Raw genomic sequence first — 20,398 nt, 5'->3', positions numbered from 1 at the left:
GCCCCGCCCCCGACCCGCCTATGTCCCGCCCACTGCCCTCCCACTCCCGGGCCCAGGACATAAAAGCCGCTCCCGGCGGGCACGCCGGAGTGAACTTCCTTGGCCCCTGCTCCTGTGCGGACCTAGGAACCTCACCCGAGAATGCCGGAGCGACTTCGTCGGCCTCCACCGCCGGAGGCCGGTGAACCTCGCCCCTCCCTCACATTGGTTTGTAAATAAAGTTTTTTTTGCCTTGCCTACTTGCCTTTTCTCTGGCATTTGCTCTGGGGGTCGCCTTAAAGCAAATCAGTGATCAGAACATACAATGGGGAAAGAACAGCCTCCTTCAAATAAATGGTACTGTGAAAAATGGATGTCCACATGCAGAAGACCAAAAATTAGACCCACATCTGTCACTACATACAAAAATCAACTCAAGATAGATTAAAATGTAAGACCTGAATCTATAAAACTACTAGAAGAAAACAAAGGGGAAATACTTAAGGACACTGATCGAAGCAAAGATTTTGTGGATATGACTTCTAAAGCACAGGTAACAAAGCAAAAATGACAAATGGATTAATATTAAACTATAAAGTGTCTTCACAGCACAAGAATAAATCAACAGAGTAAAGAGGCTACCTGAAGAATTGGTGAAATATTTGTAAACTATTCATCCAACAAGAGATCAATATTCAGAATATACAAGGAACTCAATAGCCAAAACAACAAATAATCCAATTAAACAATGGGCAAATGAGCTGAATAGACATTTCTCAAAAGAAGATACATAAATGGTCAACAGGTATATAAAAAATGCTTAACATCACTAATCATCAGGGAAATACAAATCAAAACTACAGTGAGACCTTCATCTTACCCTAGTTAAAATGGCTATTATCAAAAGAAACAAAAAATTAAAAAAATGCTGGTGAGAATGCAGAGAAAAAGGAACTCTTGTACATTGTTTATGGGAATGTAAATTATTATAATCATTATGGAAAAGAGTGTGGAGGTTTCTCAAAAAAACTAAAAATAGAACATATAATCCAGCAATCCCACTATTGGGATTTATCCAAAGAAAAGGAAATCAGAATGTCAAAGAGATATCTTCACTTCCATGTTCACTGAAACATTATTCCCAACACCCAAAATAAGGAATCAACTCAAGAGTCCATCAACGGATGAATGGATAAAGAAATTATGGTATATATACTCAATAGAATACTATTCAGCCATCAAAACGAATAAAATTCTGTCATTCATGGCAACATGAGCAAACCTGGAGGACATTATAATAAGTGAGATAGGTGAGGCACAGAAGGATAAACAATGCATGTTCACACTCACATGTGGGAGCCACAAAAGTTGAGCTCATAAAAATAGAGAGTAGAATTGTGGATACTAGATTCTAGGAAGAGTGGATAGTAAGAGGGGATAAAGAGAGGTTGGTTAACAAACATGGAATTACAGCTAGATAGAATAATTTTGAGTTTTTTATAGCACTTTAGGGAGACTACAGTTAACAATAATTTATTGTATATTTTCTTTTTTTTTTTTTTTTTTTTTGAGACGGAGTCTTGCTCTGTCGCCCAGGCTGGAGTGCAGTGGCGCCATCTCCACTCACTGCAAGCTCCGCCTCCCAGGTTCAAGCCATTCTCCTGCCTCAGCCTCCCATATAGCTGGGACTACAGGTGCCTGCCACCGCGCCCGGCTAATTTTTTTGTATTTTTTTAGTAGAGACGGGGTTTCACCGTGTTAGCCAGGATGGTCTCGATCTCCTAACCTCGTGATCCGCCCGTCTTGGCCTCCTAAAGTGCTGGGATTACAGGTGTGAGCCACCGCGCCTGGCCTATTGTATATTTTCAAGCAAGTAGGAGAGGATTTTGAATATTCCCAACACAAAGAATTGTGTTGCGATATGCTAATTACCTTCAGTCATTACACTTTCTAACAATGTACTTTCTAACAATGCCTTAATCTATTCCAGCAAACAAAGTTCCTCTTAAACCATATGCGCACACATAAAAATCAAGACAACATATGTGAGATCCAGCTCAAACAAAAGAACAAGCTGAATCACATACAAAATTATCTGAAATACAAAATTATCTTAAATACAAAATAAGTACTTAATATGTTTAAAGGAATAAAAATAAGCATTGAATAAAAGAATACAAATTAGAAATCACAAAAGCCAATAATGCAGATTTGAAAAGAAACAAATAAAACCTCTAGAAATTTTAATTTTTTCATTAAAAAATAAAAATTTTTATTTTTAACATTAAAATTAAAATTCAATGGAATGCTTAAATCACTGATAAAATAGGTGAAGAGCAAGACAGATTTGAATACATTATACAGAATTTATCACACCAAGAGAAAGAAATGAAAAATATGAGTATAGGAGATAGGCATAATATATGGAGACAATCTAATATACATCTTTTGAATTCCAGAAACAAATGGACAAGAGAGATAAGGTAGAGGCAGTATTTGAAGAAATAATGGCTAAGTATTTCCCAGGTTTGTTGAAAGATTCCAGTCCTCAGATTCAGGAAAGTCAACAAATTCCAGGCACAATGAATATAAAGCACTGCATTTAAATATCAAAATTCCATTTCATAGTGAAAATGAAGATTACTAAAAACAACAGATCTTAAAAACAGCCAGAGAAAATATACAGATTACCTACAACATGACAATTATATTTTCAGCTGACTTTGCAACAGCATTGGAAGCCAGAAAGACTATAGATTATCTTCATAATGCTGAGAGAAAAATCCGCTGTCTAGAATAACCAACAAAATTATGTGTCAAAAAAAGATCAAAAGAGGACCTTTTAGAAAACAAAAGTGAGTTTACTGCACTCTTCCTTTAGAAAGCAGAAGAAAAATTGTCTCAAATGTAAAGTGTGAAATGCAAAAACTGGTAGTGTGCAAACAAACTGGTAAATATATAGCTAAGCTTAAGTATTAGTTGCATAAAATAATAATTTATGTCTTAAATATGTCTAATTTATGGAGTTGAAAAAGACAGAAACAAAATTCTAAATTAAGCATGTAAATCAGGAGTGACGAGAATTAAAACCTCCTAAATTTCTTATGTTTTCAGAAAATAATATTTTGAGTATTTTATTCTTTGTTGGGTGTGCTTATTAAAATTTCTAGGGTAGTCATTAAACTAGATATTAATGTTACAACCATGCATGCTATTGAAGAAAGTTATATACTTTTTGTGCTTTATCATGACAAAACGAGACGTTTCTCTTTCTGAAATAGGTAATATTTTATACAAAATAATTTATAAGTAAATAAAGTTACTACAAAATTGGTGATTTCAGAGTTTTCAGGTTTTTTAATTTTGGGAATAAAAAAGCCTCTTAAAATTAGCATAATTCATCTGTAATTCTTTTCTTTTCATGTTAAAGTCTATTTAAAGAAAACCTAGTATGATCTATATAAGGCCTTTCAGATATACTCATTCGAATAATATATAGTTGGAATTTACACGCCACTAGCATGAGTTCACTTACACAGTTCTCAACAAGGGCTTGCCATGTTAAAATTAATTGATTACTATAGTGTTGCTTCCAAAACAAAAGTTACGCAAGGCACAGCCCTGCCCTTAGTCTCATGATATAATGGGGCAAGACAGCATTGTTTCCAATAATGCATAGCAAGGTCTGAAACTGAGTATAAGCAAAGTGCTACTGAGGCACAGAGAGGAACAATTAATTTTGTCTGATGATCAGGAAGAGTTTCTCAGAGAAGACTACAATTAAGCTGGGACTTGATATATAAATAAAACTTTCCCAGGTACAAAGGAGGAGATACCTTCTAGAAGACATAGCAGCATGAACAAAGAAAGAAGGCTTGAAAGGGACACGATGTATTTGAGGAAGTAGCACAGTTTGTTACAGTATAGTGTATGGGAGTTAAATTATAATTAGGCTATCAGTGTCTCAAGTCTTTTGAGGTTTCTCTGTGTGCTGAAAATTTGGGGGTTTAACAGCAATTGTTTCTTATAATCAAATGGAAAAGAAAGCATATATACAGAAGAACATACAGAACAAAAGCAATTCATCATACATTTCAGTTTATAGGAGAAACATCTTTCATCAAGTGTCCAAAATGCAGCTGTCCTTTCACTGAGAGGGGATTACTTGTACCTGGTTCACCTGCCCACATTAGAGTAATTCACCAATCAGCAAGTCCTCCACTTACAGAGGCTCCACCCTGCACCCAACACTCTGCTAAGTGTTAGAGAATCAAAGGAAAGATTGCTCGGTTCCCATTGCAAGGGAACTTGCATTTTCGACAGGGTCAAAAGTGAGATACCTGTAGAAAACAGAAAACTATTCAATATTAGACAGGATGGAGCACATTCTAGATACAAGACTGATTTTGAGACCCAAGTTGGGGAAGATTTCAGGGAAGTTATTACTTGAAAATGAGTAGAATTCAGATATAGAATACAGTAGAAGAGCTTTCTCAATGCAGAAAAAGACATGGAGTTTATTACAGAATGGGGTTGGCGACAGTGAGCAGAACTTCCTTGGAAAAAAGTAAAGGGATCAAATTACTGATGGCCTTGAAAATGAGGAGTCTGAATATGCCAAGGCAGGGCAGGGTGATGCCATGCTACAAGGGACGTTACAGAAAGGCATAGAGGGAAACGTTTTGTATTGCAGATCTGACAAAGAAGAAACTGGAATGGGGGGATTGCTTTGAAATAGCTGCAGTAATCCATATATGTGGTGAGCAGAACTTTACTGCAGTAGGAAAAGGAAGAATGCAAATGAGAGATTTAAAGAGAAATTGAGTGATAAATTAGATACACAGGAAAGAAACTCCATTAACATGGCTGGTAATAGGAATCGAGTCTGAAGACTGTCTTGGTTAAATATAAAGTGTATGCCCCACAACTAGTTCACAAGCCATTACAAACCTCAGAGAATGGCCATACAATCTATATCGCCTAGATTAAATTCATACACAGTACTTCACCCATAACTTTCCAGTAAAGTTTGGCTGTACTACCACTCTCATCATCATCATAACAGGGTGATTAACGTTTTCTAATTTATAAAATAACTGTTTCCCTTGCAACCAACAGGTATTTTGTGAGGAAATAGTTTGAAGCTATATAAATAGGCTGTTGCTCCCCAAACTTTCATTGATGATCCTTGTCTGAATAAATTATTATGGTTGTCAAATAATGATTCTGTTTCCAAAATTTCTTTTACATTTTTCACTTAGCTAATGAAGAGCTCTCTCTTTTCCTATCCACCTGCTCATCCACTCAACTCTCTACCCTACCCATCTATCTACCTATCTACCAACTTCAGTAGAGATGCTTACATTAATTACAAAGGAAAAAACAGCAATTAATAAGCAAAAAGAAGTCTCTGACTGCTATCAAATGGAAGCTGGCCTGGCTCTTGCAGTTAGGTGATAGCGTTTAGCTGAATATAAATAATTGCATACAGAGCAAATATTAGAGAAAGTCATTTTGTGATACTGATGAAATAAAATAAAAGCAAGACCACTCCATAAGCAAACAGACATGGCAAAGACTTAGAATACTGCCCAAACCACAAACAAGGACCAAACATGTGCCCTCTCATAGCACGAATGATTGCTGCTTCTTTACCAGATATGGGCTCAGCTTTGCTCCATTCCTCTGACCCTCTTAGATAAAAATTATTAATATAACCAATCATGAAATTGTCGCTGTTTTCTGATAGCACCCAATCTAGAATGAAACCACACTTCCTTGAAACTTCCCCCAAATAATCACACATAAGCCTAAACGCAATAATAAGCCCTTCTTTTCTGAGCATCTCTTACTGAGATGCCCACCAGTTCCCTGTGGCATGTTGCAGTGGCCAAGAGACCATCTTTGTTCAACCTGGGGATGTTCCTGGGGGTCTCTGGCTGGAACATCAATGATTTTGTGGTAGAGAATCTTGGAAAAAACCCTCTCAGCTAAGCGTTCAGTTAAGCATTACTAGAAATGGAACAAACCAACAACATGTTCCTCCTGATATGATGTACTCAGAACACAGCACCACTCTTGCAATCTTCCTGCCAAAAACAGCATAATCAAAATCTAATCATAAACAAACATCAGAGCACACTGAAGACATTCTACAAATAACTGATGTATAGTCCTTGAAAACATCAATGTCAAGAAAGACAAAGACAGACTGAGGAACTGTATTAAATTATCAATGGTTAGAGGAACATGACAGCTGAATGCAGTACATGATCCAGAATTGTTGAGATAACTGGTAGTTGCAAATACGATCTATAGACGGTAATATTGAATTCATGTTCATTTCCTGATTTTGATATTTGTATTTTACGTATGTAAGAACATATACTTATTTTTAGAAAAGACACATTGAAGCATTTAGCTGCAAAGGATACGAAGGTATGTTAGAATTACATATAGTCAGTCTTCCATATCTGCAGGTTCCTTATTTACAGATTCAACCAATCACAGATAGAAAATATTTGGGAAAAAAATACAACAATAAAAATAATACAAAGAATACAGTATAACTATTTATACAGCATTTACATTATATTAGGTAGTATGAGTAACCTAGAGATGATTTAAATTATATGGAAGGAGATATGTAGGTTATATTCAAATATTATGCCATCTCATATAAGGGGGACTTGAGCATGTGCAAATTTTGGTGTCTGTGAGGCATCCTGGAACCAATCCCCCATGGATATAGAGGGATAACTGTATTCATATATACTGTGTGTGGTACACACGCACACAGAGGAGTGGGGCATAAAGCAAATGTGGTAAAATGGGAACCTGGGTTAAGAGTGTAGAGGAATTCTTTTTACTGTTCTGGAAACTTTTCTGTGAATCCCAAATTATAATGGATTTTCATTATTTGCAGAACTTAAGTTCTATGAAGTTGCTGTGAACACTGTATTGTGAATACTGAACCATTACTCCTGGGAGAAATACAGGGCTAGGCTCCTGTGAGCCTTTGATCACAACAGTTTCTTTATTTTTTATTTTAATGGCTTTTAGAGTACAAGTGGTTTTTTGTTACATGGGTGAATTATATAGTGGTGAACTCTGAGACTTTTGGTGCACAAGTCACCCAAGTAGTACACATTGTACCTAATAATGTAGGCTTTTTTATCCCTAGGTCCCCATCCACTCTGGCTCTTGAGTCTGTAAGGTCCATTATATCACTCTGTATGTCTATGTACTCATGGCTTAGTTCCCACCTGTAAGTGGGAACATAAGATTTTTGGGTTTCCACTCCTGTGTTACTTCACTTAGAATAGTGGCCTCCAGCTCCATCCAAGTTGCTGCAAAATACATTATTTTGTTCCTTTTTATGGTTGAGTGATATTCCATGGTGGATATATGGTATGCTTTCTTTATCCACTCATCAGCTGATGGGCACTTGGATTGGTTCCAAATCTTCACAACTGTGAACTGTGCTGCTATCAATGTACATGATCACAATATTTTTGTCAAGCATTCAATAACATAACCTTGTTTTACATGTGTTTCTGTTTAAAGGCACCTTATTTAATACATATTGTTGATTCATTAACTTTGGCCAACAGCACTATAACTCATGCCTGAATGGAGCTTATCTAGCATGTGTACTTTCTCCCTAAGGCACCCTATAGCCTTAGGAACACTAGCACTCCAGCACCAAACTTGGGGGCCATGTGAAATGGTGGCATCTATTTTAAAAAACAGAAAAGGATGAACAATGTGGCATGAAATAGACTTAGGAAAGGGCACCTGTTTGTAGTATGAGAGCTGAAACAAGAAGCAAAGCATTGCTTTGTTCTACTCAGTTGGGAATGTGTGCATCTCAGGGGACTCAAATTTTACATTGCTCAGTGGATGTCCATGAACAACCCTGAAGGCACCATGAGTACTGATTTTGGTTACAAATAAATTTTAGTAAGTGGACAAATGTACACATGTTGAATCTGTGAATAATGGGGATTGACGGTAAATCCAAATAAAACATTAAGGAAATATACTTTCAGCGTGAAGACTAGAAAAATGGTAGTACAGTAATGAATCATGGTCGTTGGATAAGGGAGTTGTCCTGAAAGGGAAAATGCTATTTAAGATATTATAGGTTTGGAAGCTTGTCACAGAAATGCCTTAGACACATTTGGAAACCCAGGAGTTGATGAAGGCCAAGTCAGGGTAGGAGATGAAGTTATGGGAATCACTGGTAACCTAGTAGATGGATGATTCCACGAGAACAAAGGAAGAGCCAGATTTTGTGCCTAACCTATAAGAAAAATGATGATTAAATACTTACAGGGAAGACAGACAGAATCAAGGCTAATGAATCAGGAATGGGTCAGAGTGAAACCTGCTTTGGTTTTGGCAAAGATCATCAAGATACACATACACAGGTGTCAATGAGATGACTTCAACTAAAAATGAAGAAAAGTTAACTCTGTAAGATATTTCCACATAGAAGAGCTCCTTTAAAGAGATGGATTCACAGTTATTGGAGGTATTCAAACACCAAGTACAGGACGATTTACTGAGATTGAAACATCTAAGGAATACTTTGATTGGATAATCTTTAAAAACTTTTCTGATTCTTGTGAAAAAATAAAATAAAACTTGGGACACCAACACACTCTGACAAAAAAAAAAAAAAAAAAAAAAAAAATTAAGCTGAAAGCTGAGTCATGTAAGAAGCTGCCTTACCTTGAGTTCTTAAGCAGAGAGCTATAGAGAAAAGGTCAATTATCTCCACAAGTAGCTGCTCTGTGTTCACCTTATTTTATGCTCAGCACCAGATGAATACATAATCAATGATTCCCCTGCCTGCTCCTCTTCTCTTGCAACATGTGGATTCAGTAATGTGACCATACCCTCCCTCCTTTCCCTCTAGGCCACTATTCCACTTTAAATATTTAAGTCCTCAAACATCGAAGTCATTTTTGGAGAAGGGCACAGACCATAGACTGTTTCTGTGGTTCTGTGTTTGTTTCTTCCAGATGAGCCCTTTACCTTGGCAAAATAAACTCCTAATTGATTGAGACTCATCTCAGATACATTTGGTTTACACTCTAATGTTCTATGACTAATTTTTGCTTACTCTTTGATGTCTTAATAAATGATTTCTGTGTATTTCATCAATCATGAAGCAAGTCTGACCTTATCCTTAAAAACGGTCAAACCTATCGAATTAACGTTTTTTTTTCCAACAAATTTTTGTTACAGACAAAACCACAGTCCATTTCACTGGAATATCTATAACATAGAGAAGGCAGAAGCTACATCTTCTTTGTTAATGTTTTCCACCTTTTCCCTTACGTTGCTGCTGCTATCTTACTAACAAGCAGGAGGTGAGATGGACATTTGGGGTCTGCAATGTATCCTTCTGAGCTGCTCCTATGGCCTCTGGCAAATCAGCATGTAGTCCTATGGGGCGGAAAGTGAGAACATGGGTGGGGCTTGAGGGTATGGGGCATAGAAAATCAGACATTCCTGAGAATTCCACACTAACCTGTGGCCTTTGGTACTAAGGATTTCTCTGAAATAACCTACAATCTACTGCCAATTAGTGGCACACTAAAGATAAAAATGTCCAGACAATAACTCTAATTCTCGAGCCACGTGTATGTACTCTTTCAATGGCGTAGGGAAGGCTTGGGAACATTAGAGACTGTTACAGCAAGACTGGAAGCTCTCACATTTGTCTTACTGCATCAACTCTGTGGTTCCCTCCCATTATATTCCCTCCCCTGACAACAAAGAAAGTCTTCCTCTCCATAAAGCAGTAGGGGGGGTGGGGACTTCCTTGATTTGTGGAACACCTCTCTTCTGTCTTCTTACTATAGCCTATAGTGAGCCTTACCTATAACGCTTTAATTATGTTTTTTACTAGTTTAGAATAGAGAAGAATGTTCGGTGATAGGTGTCCTCTGAATTTTAAAGTGCAAGCCTTTTTTCTTTTTTCTTTTTTTTAAATGCAGTGTGTCCTGGGCTTAACATTTGTTAAGTACTACCCAGTACTACATAGTTTGCAATAGCTGGTAGGAATAACGATAGCTGAAGGCTTACTCCACATTATTAAGAAAACACTTTAAATCCTTAACGTTGTTAGTAAATGCATATATTCCTTCTTCGTATAACTTCCTTTCATTACACTGTCAACAGTCCTCCAAATACAAATGCCCATCCACCATCTGGTTTCATAAAAACCAAAATGTACGAACTAATTACAAGAGAAAATTAATATACTGTATGTGGCTAGGGAAAAAGTTAATTAAACCATTTTGGCAACATATAAAATATCAAAGTGGTAAACATTCATATGTTATAGTTGATATTTATCAATAGATTGTGAAGACACAAAATAGGTATAAAATAATTTCCATAATAACTGCTTTCAGGAACAAGCATGGTTTTGATTTGCTGTATACCACTAATGAATTAAATTACTAGCAAATATGTTTTGCAACTTGCCATGTGCAAAGTACTATCCTAGGAGATATGGAGGATATGAGTAATCTGCCCACCCCTGCAGCTAAGCAGGTTAACATCTAATTGGCAAATAGACAATGACACAAATACCTATAAATCAGGAGAGCACGTGGTGCTAAAAGTTAAGTCCTTTTTAATGGAGAAAGAGAAAGATGAAGAGGTTGAGACTGATTTTGACTAATTGATTCCATGTGAAAATTGAGGGTGAAAAAAACAACAAATATTGGCTTATTCAAACAAACCATTTTGTTGAAAAAAAAAAGTGGTAACATTAGTCCCAGTACCTGCCCATTTACAATTGACTGGACATTGTCCAGTGGATGACATTTTCAAAAAATAGATGTAATCAGTTTAATAGGTATAGGCATTTTAGAGCAGAGGCCCCCAACCCCTAGGCCACGAACTGGTACTGGTCCGTGGCCTGTTAGAAACCAGGCTGCACAGCAGGAGGTGAGCAGTGGGCAAGAGAGCATTATGGCCTGAGCTCCACCTCCTGTCAAATCAGTGGTGGCATTAGATTCTCATAGAAGTGCGAACCCTATGGTGAACTGGGCATGTGCGGGATCTGGGATGCACACTCATTATGAGAACCTAATGCCTGATGATCTGAGGTGGAATAGTTTCATTCCAAATCCAACCGCCTGCCACTCCCCGGTCCATGGAAAAGTTGTTGTCCATGAAACCAGGGGGGACCAATGCTTTAGAAAATGCAATTTTGATCTCCACATATGTCAGGATTCCACAGTATCTTCATACCTGTTTGAATGAGATCCTGGGGCAGGAGGTGAGCTGGGTAAAATTCTTAGTCCACTGAGGCTGCTATAACACAATATCTTATGGTGGGGAAATTTATAAATAATAGAAACTTATTTCTCACAGTTCTGGAAACGGGGAAGTCCAAGATGAAGGCACTGCAGATGTGGCATCTGATGAGGTCACTCTCTGCGTCATAGATGGTGCCTCCTGCTGCATCCTCATGTGAAGGGGACCTAGGGGCTAGAGCACTCCCTTCAGCCTTTTTTTATAAGGTCACTAATCCCATTCATGAAGCCTCTGTTCTCATGACTTAATCAATCCCCCAAGGCCTCACCTCTTAATACTATCACATTTTCAACATATAAATTTTGGGAAGTTGCATTCCGATCATAGCAAACTCATTGGTCCCAGCTTCCTGCATGGATCTTTGAGCGCCTAGGAGTTTGCCCTGACAATGGATTGCCTCAGGGAAGGCACCTCACAAGTGGGGCCAAGAGGAGAAATGCACTGAGGCAAGGCCTTTGAAAACATGTGAGGATTGTTAAGTCTAGTTTTATTAACTTTCTAAAAAAATGTAATGATGTGTGACCCTGTTCAGATAATTAACCCACTCAAAGTGATCTTCCCTTCAGGAGCTTCCATATCTGAGTCAGCTTACATTCAGACAATATTTCTTATATGTTCAAAAAATGACAAATTGCAGAGAAGAATGGAAGGCATGGCCCATATGAAGGGTATATAATGGATGGTGCCTTAATTTTAATGTTTTGGGATAGGTTTAAATATTTTGATTACCATACATTTATGGATGTATATAACTGGTCTTATCATTGAAAGGGTGAGTTATCTTAGTTATATATCATATGAAGAACACTGATGCAGTTTTACACAGAAATAGCAAAAACAAAACAGAAATTTTAGGAAAGCTATCCTCTCTAATGCATTTATAAATAACATATTCATATTATCATTATTAGTGTGAACTTCTAAACACTACTGACAGTAAAGGCTGTAAAGGTTTCCTTTTAATCCATTAAAATACGTTTTCACTTTACTCTTTCCCAAAGTATCAATATTGAACATTATAAAATACTTTTAGCATTTGCTTTCAAATAAAATATTCAATGCTCAACGCTTTCATGGAATATTTTCTCTTAAAAATCCATTATACTAAAAGTAAATATCTGTATGGAGCCTACCAGACTGATGTAATTAAAATTAAATTTACAAAAAGGTAATGGAGATTATATCAGCAATAGCATGCAGTTCAATGCAGCAGCTGAGTCACTGTAGATTTTTTTCCTTTTATATTCTTATCTGGGATGAACAAAGAGGTTAAGTCCCACAGCAATCCTTAGATTAGGCTATTATTTTTGTTATGGCTAGTCATTTTTAATTACAAACTATTAAATAATGCAAGAAAATCAAAGAGATACAAAGGTAGGAAGTTGGTTACATTTATTTTTAAACTGTTGAACTAACTACTCAGGGATGACCTGTTAGTGAGTGTGGTTATCACTGAATGTCCTGGGCTGATTTTAGATTTCCGAAGGAAAAGGTTGACTTCAGACCTTTGGTCAAAGGATCCCTATGATTCCTTTTAGGTTTGCTCTCAGGGGTTTAAGACTACATAGAGTTGCATACTTTAAGAAGTCCCATTAAACCAAAACCTTGTCCTATCATTCCTTAATTCTAGGACTCCTTAACTCTACACCTCTCAGAACTGCTTCCTGCTGAAACAACCATACAGCCAACTTCCGGTCAAACTCAGAAACTAATTTAAAAAGTCAGTAATTCATCTGTGGAGTGAAGAGCAAAAATGATGATGGCTCACGCTGCCAAATGCTCTTAGCCTCTCATGAGAATTGTCATAGGAACTTATCTGACTGAGCCCATCCCCTTCTTCAGCTTTCACCTTTTGTTGTATCCCTCTTTGTTCTCTACATTCCATTTCCATTTTTCCAACATGCCACCTTTCTTCTTAGGTGGTTTACACACGTCTGTGGCCTAACTACTGAATGTGCATTTTACCAGTGCATGCTCTTACTTGTCCTTTGTAATTTGCTTCAAGGCAGTTTCTCTTGGAAACTTTTCCTGACTGCCTATAACTTCCCAGAAGGACTAAATTATATCTGCCCCAATACACTCCCATAACACTCTGCATTTCTGTGATATCAGCACACTTACAATCAGTAAGGATTGCTCTCACTTCTAGACTGAAGCTCTTGACGGCAAGAACCATGTCTATCTTGTTCAGGGCCATATCCCCACTGCATGGCACAGGGCTATCCACGTAGCAGTGGCCCAATATATTTTTAAAAACATAATTAATGGTTAATAGCTATTGGTTTATGTGTCAGTCTCCGTTACTGATACTTCTGCATGTTTTATCTATCTTGGTATTGTCTACGTTTATCCTAGAATCTGGTACAGAGTAAGCCCTTTAATAAATATTGGCTAAATTTATCTCTGAAATGGTGTGCATATCTAATTTCTTTAAGGACAGTGCTGTGCGAAGACCCTTGAGGCCCTCCTTTGCCTTTTGCTTACTTGCAACTATGAGAAAGGGCTTAGAAGATGGCTGGATTGTTAGGCAATAGGGCAAGTAAGCCCTCAGAAGAGAAGCGAAATAGCCTCGGAAAGTTATACGAATGTGAAAATGAAAAATAGATTGTTCATTCGACCTTCTGGCAGGGTACCTAGGCATAGAGTCAAATCCAACAAACAACTCTGGGGAAAAAAAAAAAAAGTCTTTGCTGATAACTGGTTGCCTGAAACTAATCTGTTGGAAGAAAATCATAACAGTGGTTGCCTCTAGGGGTGAGGACAGGGACTCACTAGGAAGGGATATGAATGAAATTTGGGGGATGAGAAAAATGTTCTATATTTAGCTAAAGGTTTGGGTTATATTGATATAGGCATTTGACAAAAATAATCTCATAGTACACTTAGGATTTGTACATTTCACTGTGTAAATTTTACCTCAAAAGACAAATGAAGAGAACCGTAAACAAATATTGAAGTATATTTAATAATATGCATGCTAAAGTGTTGAGTGGAATGCACTGATAATTGCCATTTACTGTGAAATACATATAATAAAAATAAAAGATGAATGTAGAGATAAACACATGATATGGCAAGTATGTAAAATGTTAATTGTAGAATCTTGGGGTGGGTATATAAGTGTTTACTGCACAATTATTTCAACATTCCTATAATTTTGAAAGTTTTCATCATAAAATGTTGCCAAAAAATGGTTGGTTGGCCTCATGTGGTTGCGGGCACATTAGTATCCAAAAGCTAAGTACTGACTTGTCCCAAGGGAGTGTTTCAGCTATAAAAAGTCAGAAATTATATGAACATTTCCAATTTATATCATCCCAAACTAGATTATCATTTGGGGTAGTAAAATTTGAATACTACAACCATGTTGGTGGTATTTGTTAAAAAATCCAACAATATTTAGGCACTAGCTTGAATTAGAGGTTAAGAGATTCATTATGAGAAGTCACTGACAATCTTAGGGATTAAAGAGAAACTAAGATAAAAGTAAAATACTAGATGTAAACCATATGTGCAATTAAAATAAACATAATTTTAAAATGTAAACATTTTAAATGTATATATTAAAAATATTTTAAAAGTCAATTACTAGTATATTTTATAGTTCTAGTCAGTTATAGGCAATTTATAACTGTTGTTTCCCTACAGCTCAATTTTATTTAAATAACAACTGATTCATTCAGTATAATCATGTCCATTCCATTATGCTCCTAAAAGGATTTGGGTTCAGTTGATCTGGTTTTAAAAAAAAACACACAAAAAACAAAAAACAATGAACTACCCCCAAACTCAGATCTATTGTTTAGCATTGTGTAATATATGCAAATGGGTAATTCACAACAACAATTTCTACTTTTCTACAAATTCTGCCACTGTGCATATGGACCCTGACAGAGGAGGCGGAAGAGATTCTGAAGCCTGAATTCTCTCCCAGACTGTAACCACTACACCTCTATGGAAATAATAGTTTGCTGATTAAATTTCTGCACATGCCGTCCTGAGATATTAATACATAAATTAGGTTGACAACTAGAAACACTATGAATAACATGCTCAATTTGACAGCTTGGCTATTGTAATAAATTTAACAACTGTTTCTCCCTCTTGCTGTATTCATTTTCACCTTGGGGTTAAGTGATACTGGCTAAAGTAATCTTGGAACAAGAGGCATTTGCAGAAGACTAAAGTGTGAAATTAATTTTCCTTGCCCTGGCTTTATCTTTGTTGACATAAAGGATCCACATAAAATATTTCACACTAGAAAATACTCTATCTTCTTTGTACTCATTTGAAGTTTTACTTTTAAGTTCTGGGATACATGTGCAGAACATGGAGGGTTGTTACATGGGTATATGTGTGCCATGGTGGTTTGCTGCAACCTATTGACCCATCCTCTAAGTTCCCTCCCTTCGACCCCCAAAAGGCCCTGGGGTGTGTTGTTTCCCGCCCTGTGTCCGTGTGTTCTCGATGTTCAACTCTCACTTATCAGTGAGAACATGTGGTGTTTCATTTTCTGTTCCTGTGCTAGTTTTCTGAGGATTATGGCTTCCAGTTTCATCCATGTCCCTGCAAAGGACATTATCTCATTCCTTTTTATGGCTGTGTAATATTCCATGGTGTATATGTACCACATTTTCTTTATCCAGTCTATCCCTGATGGGCATTTGGGTTGGTTCCATGACTCTGCTATTGTAAATAGCACTGCAATAAACATATGTGTGCATGTGTCTTCATAGAAGAATGATTAATATTCCTTTGGGTATATACCCAGTAATGGGATTGCTGGGTCAGATGGTATTTCTGGATCTAGAACCAGAAATTGCCACACTGTCTCCCACAATGCTTGAACTAATTTACATTCTCACCAAAAGTGTAAAAGTGTTCCTATTTGTCTACAGCCTCGCCAGCATCTACTGTTTCTTGACTTTTTAATAATCGCCATTCTGACAGGAAACAGTTTCTCACTGTGGTTATGATTTGCATTTCTCTATTAATCAGTGATGTTGAGCTTTTTTTCATGTTTACTGGCTACATAAATGTTATCTTTTGAGAAGTGTCTATTCATATCCTTTGCCCACTTTTTGATTTTTTTCTTATAAATTAAGTTCCTTTTAAATTCTAGATATTAGACCTTTGTCAGATGGGAAGATTGCAAAAATTTTCTCTCATTCTGTAAGTTGCCCATTCACTCTGATGACAGTTTGTTTTGCTGTGCAGAAACTCTTTAGTTTAATTAGATCCCATTTGTAAATTTTAGCTTTGGTTGCAATTGTTTTCAGTGTTTTAGTCATGAAGTCTTTGCCCATGCCTATGTCCTGAATGGTATTGGCTAGGTTTTCTTCTAGGGATCTAACAGTTTTGGATTTTACATTTAAGTCTTTAATATATTTGGAGTTAATTTTTGTATAAGGTGTAAGGAAGGGGTCCAGTTTCTATTTTCTGCATATGGCTAGCCAGATTTCCCAGCACCATTTATTGAGTTGGAGACCTTTTCCCCATTGCTTGCTGTTGTCATGTCTGTCAAAGATCAGATGGTTGTAGATATGTGGTGTTATTTCTGATGTCTCTGTTCTGTTCCTTTGGTCTATATGTCTGTTTTGTACAAGTACCATATTTGTTTTGGTTACTGTAGCCTTGTAGTATAGTTTGAAGTCAGGTAGCATGATGCCTCCAGCTTTGTTCTTTTTGCTTAGGATTGTCTTGGCTATACGGAGTCTTCTTTGATTCCATATGAATATTAAAGTAGTTTTTTTCTAATTCTGTGAAGAATGCCAATGGTAGTTTGATGGGAATAGCACTGAATCTATAAGTTACCTTTGGCAGTATGGCCATTTTCACGATATTCATTCTTCCTATCCATGAGGATGGAAGGTTTTTCCATTTGTTTGTGCCCTCTCATTTCTTTGAGCAGTGGTTTGTAGTTGTCCTTGAAGAGGTCCTTCACATCCTTGTTAGCTGTATTCCTAGGTATTTTATTCTCTTCAAAGCAATTGCGAATGGGAGTTCATTCATGATTTGGCTCTTTGCTTGTCTATTGTTGGTGTAAAAGAATAACTGTGATCTTTGCACTTTTTTTATCCTGAGACTTTGCTGAAGTTGTTTATCAACTTAAGGAGTTTTGGGGCTCAGATATAAAATCATGGTATCTACAAACAGAGACAATTTGACTTCCTCTCCTCCTATCTGAATATGCATTCTTTGTCTTGCCTGATTGCCATGGCCAGAACTTCCAATACTGTGTTGAATAGGAGTGGTGACATAGGGCATCCTTGTCTTGTACCTGTTTTCAAAGGGAATGCTTCCAGCTTTTGCCCATTCCATATCATATTGACTGTGGGTTTGTCATAAACAGCTCTTATTATTTTGAGATACATTTTATCAATACCAGGTTTATTGAGAGTTTTTAACATGAAGAGGTGCTGAATTTTATCAAAGGCCTTTTCTGCATCTATTGAGATAATCATGGTTTTTATCTTTGGTTCTGTTTATGTGATGGATTACATTTTTTGATTTGTGTATGCTGAACCAGCCTTGGATCCCAGGGATGAGGTCGACTTGATCATGGTGGATAATTATTTTGATGTGCTGCTAGGTTTGGTTTGCCTGTATTTTATTGAGGATTTTCACATCGAAATTCATCAGGGATACTGGCCTGAAGTGTTTGTTTGTTTGTTTGTTTGTTTGTTTTACTGTTTCTCTGCCCAGTTTTGGTATCAGAATGATGTTGGCTTCATATAATGAGTTAGGAAGGAGTCCCTCCTTTTCAATTGTTTGGAATAGTTTCAGAAGAAATGGTATTAACTCCTCTTTGTACCTCTGGTAGAATTTGGCTGTGAATCCATCTAGTCCTGGGCTTTTTTTGGTTGGCAGGCTATTAATTACTGCTCCAATTTTGGAACTTGTCATTGGCCTATTCGGGGATTCAACTTCTTCCTGGTTTAGTCTTGGGAGGGTGTATGTGTCCAGGAATTTTTTCATTTCTTCTAGATTTTCTAGTTTGTTTGCGTAGAGGTGTTTATAGCATTCTCTGATGACAGTCAGAGTATTTTTGTGGGGTCAGTGGTAATACCGCCTTTATCATTTTTTATTGTGTCTATTTGATTTTTCTCTCTTTTCTTCTTTATTGGTCTAGCTAGTGGTCTATTTTAATTTTTTCAAAAACCAGCTCCTGGACTCATTAATTTTTTTGGAGGTTTTTTTTTTTGTGTGTTTCTATCTCCTTCAATTCTGCTCTGATCTTAGTTATTTCTCATCTTCTGCTAGGTTTTGGATTAGTTTGCTCTTGCCTCTCTAGCTCTTTTAATTGTGATGTTAGGGTGTCAATTTGAGATCTTTCTAGCTTTCAAATGTGGGCATTTACTGCTATAAATTTCCCTCTTAACATTGCTTTAGCTGTGTCCCAGAGATTCTAGTATATTATCTCCTTGTTCTCATTGGTTTCAAAGAACTTCTTGATTTTTGCCTTAATTTCATTATTTACTCAGGAGTCATTCAGGAGCAGGTTTTTCAATTTCTATGTAATTGTGTGGTTTTGAGTGAGTTTCCTAATCCTGAGTTCTAATTGCGCTGTGGTCTGAGAGACAGTTTGCTGTGATTTCAGTTCTTTTGTATTTGCTGAGGAGTATTTTACTTCCAATTATGTGGTCAATTTTAGAATAAGTGCCATGTGGCACTGAGAAGAATGTATATTCTTTTGAATGGGGTAGAGCATTCTGTAAATGTCTATTAGGTCCACTTGATCCAGAGCTGAGTTCAAGTCCTGAATATCCTTGTTAATTTTCTGTCTCATTGATCTAACATTGAGAGTGGGAAGTTAAACAAGTCTTCCATTATTATTTTCTGGGAGTCTAAGAATCTTTGTAGGACTCTAAGAACTTGTTTCGTGGATCTGGATGCCCCTGTATTGGGTGCACATATATTTAGAATAGTTAGTGTTTGGACAAACGGAGGCAAGATGGTGCAGTTCTGGGTTCTTCACCATCAACTTTCCCGCACCTGGGAAAGACACGGGTCGACTGCCCAGGCGCAACCCGACTTCCGACGGAAAGAAACCGGAACCCGCCTAGCCACGCCTACCGCCCCGCCCCCGATCCGCCTATGTCCCGCCCACTGCCCTCCCACTCCCGGACCCAGGACATAAAAGCCGCTACCGGCGGGCGCGTGGAGCGAACTTCCTCGGCCCCTCCTCGTATGCGGGACCCAGGAACCTCGTCCAAGAATGCCGGAGCGAACTTCCTCGGCCCCTCCTCGTATGCGGGACCCAGGAACCTCCTCCGAGAACGCCGGAGCAAACTTCCTCGGCCCCTCCTCGTACGCGGGACCCAGGAACCTCGTCCGAGAATGCCAGAGCGAACTTCCTTGGCCGCTCCTTGTACGCAGGACCCAGGAACCTCGTCCGAGAACGCCGGTGCGAACTTCCTTGGCCCCTGCTCCTGTGCGGACCTAGGAACCTCGCCCGAGAATGCCGGAGCGACTTTGTCTGCCTCCACCCCCGGAGACCAGTGAACCTCGCCCCTCCCTCACATTGGCTTGTAAATAAACTTTTTTGCCTTGCCTACTTGCCTTTTCTCTGGCATTTGCTCTGGGGGTCGCATTAAAGCAAATCAGCTCGTGCCGAAACCTGGGAGGAGACCCCTCCTCAGGGCCCCCCAAGGTCCGAGGAGCCTCCTCCTTCCATGCCCCAGACGGACCAGGACCTGGACATCGCTTTCCCCACCTCCAAGTCTCCTAGGGGTGAGTACCTTTTGCCTCCCTCTCATATTCCTTGGCCAGAAGTCCTGCGCAGGCCCAAGGCTTTTTTTTCCGGTCACCACGTGACCCAAGGAAGTTTCCAAAGGTAGAGACGTCTGCCCAAAGGAACTCCATTCCGTTCCGTGGGAGACCCATCCAGGACGGAGACGTCCACCTGGAGGTAATCTCCATTCTGGCTCCAGGAGCCTCTCACCGGTCTCTGGTGGCTCCAAAGGACGCTTTGTAGCCAGGTAGAGTTCGGTTTCCATTTCTGCCTATTGGCAAGAGGAAGGCAATGGGAAACCCCCAATCCAAAATACCTAGAGACTCCCCTTTAGGGTGTCTT

The 20,398-nt window shown here is 38.1% G+C and overlaps 1 protein-coding gene and 1 long non-coding RNA gene across 2 annotated transcripts in view; one reads left to right on the top strand and one right to left on the bottom strand.

Annotated features, from left to right (window-relative positions):
• The window catches only part of LOC108536770 (uncharacterized), a 35,350-nt gene extending 21,831 nt beyond the window's left edge, over positions 1–13,519 (top strand). Inside the window, exons 2-3 of the long non-coding RNA XR_001887622.1 lie at positions 9,235–9,386; positions 12,978–13,519. This is a non-coding gene — a long non-coding RNA (uncharacterized LOC108536770). The remainder of the gene's footprint in view (positions 1–9,234; positions 9,387–12,977) is intronic.
• Positions 1–20,398, bottom strand: part of NWD2 (NACHT and WD repeat domain containing 2) — a 220,622-nt gene that overhangs the window by 155,357 nt on the left and 44,867 nt on the right. The window lies entirely within an intron of this gene.

Source organism: Rhinopithecus bieti, unplaced genomic scaffold (assembly GCF_001698545.2).
Source record: "Rhinopithecus bieti isolate Rb0 unplaced genomic scaffold, ASM169854v2 scaffold_13349, whole genome shotgun sequence".
Classification (NCBI taxonomy): Eukaryota; Metazoa; Chordata; class Mammalia; order Primates; family Cercopithecidae; genus Rhinopithecus; species Rhinopithecus bieti.
Note: the sequence above shows the minus strand (reverse complement) of the source record. Positions and strands in the feature narration are given on the sequence as shown.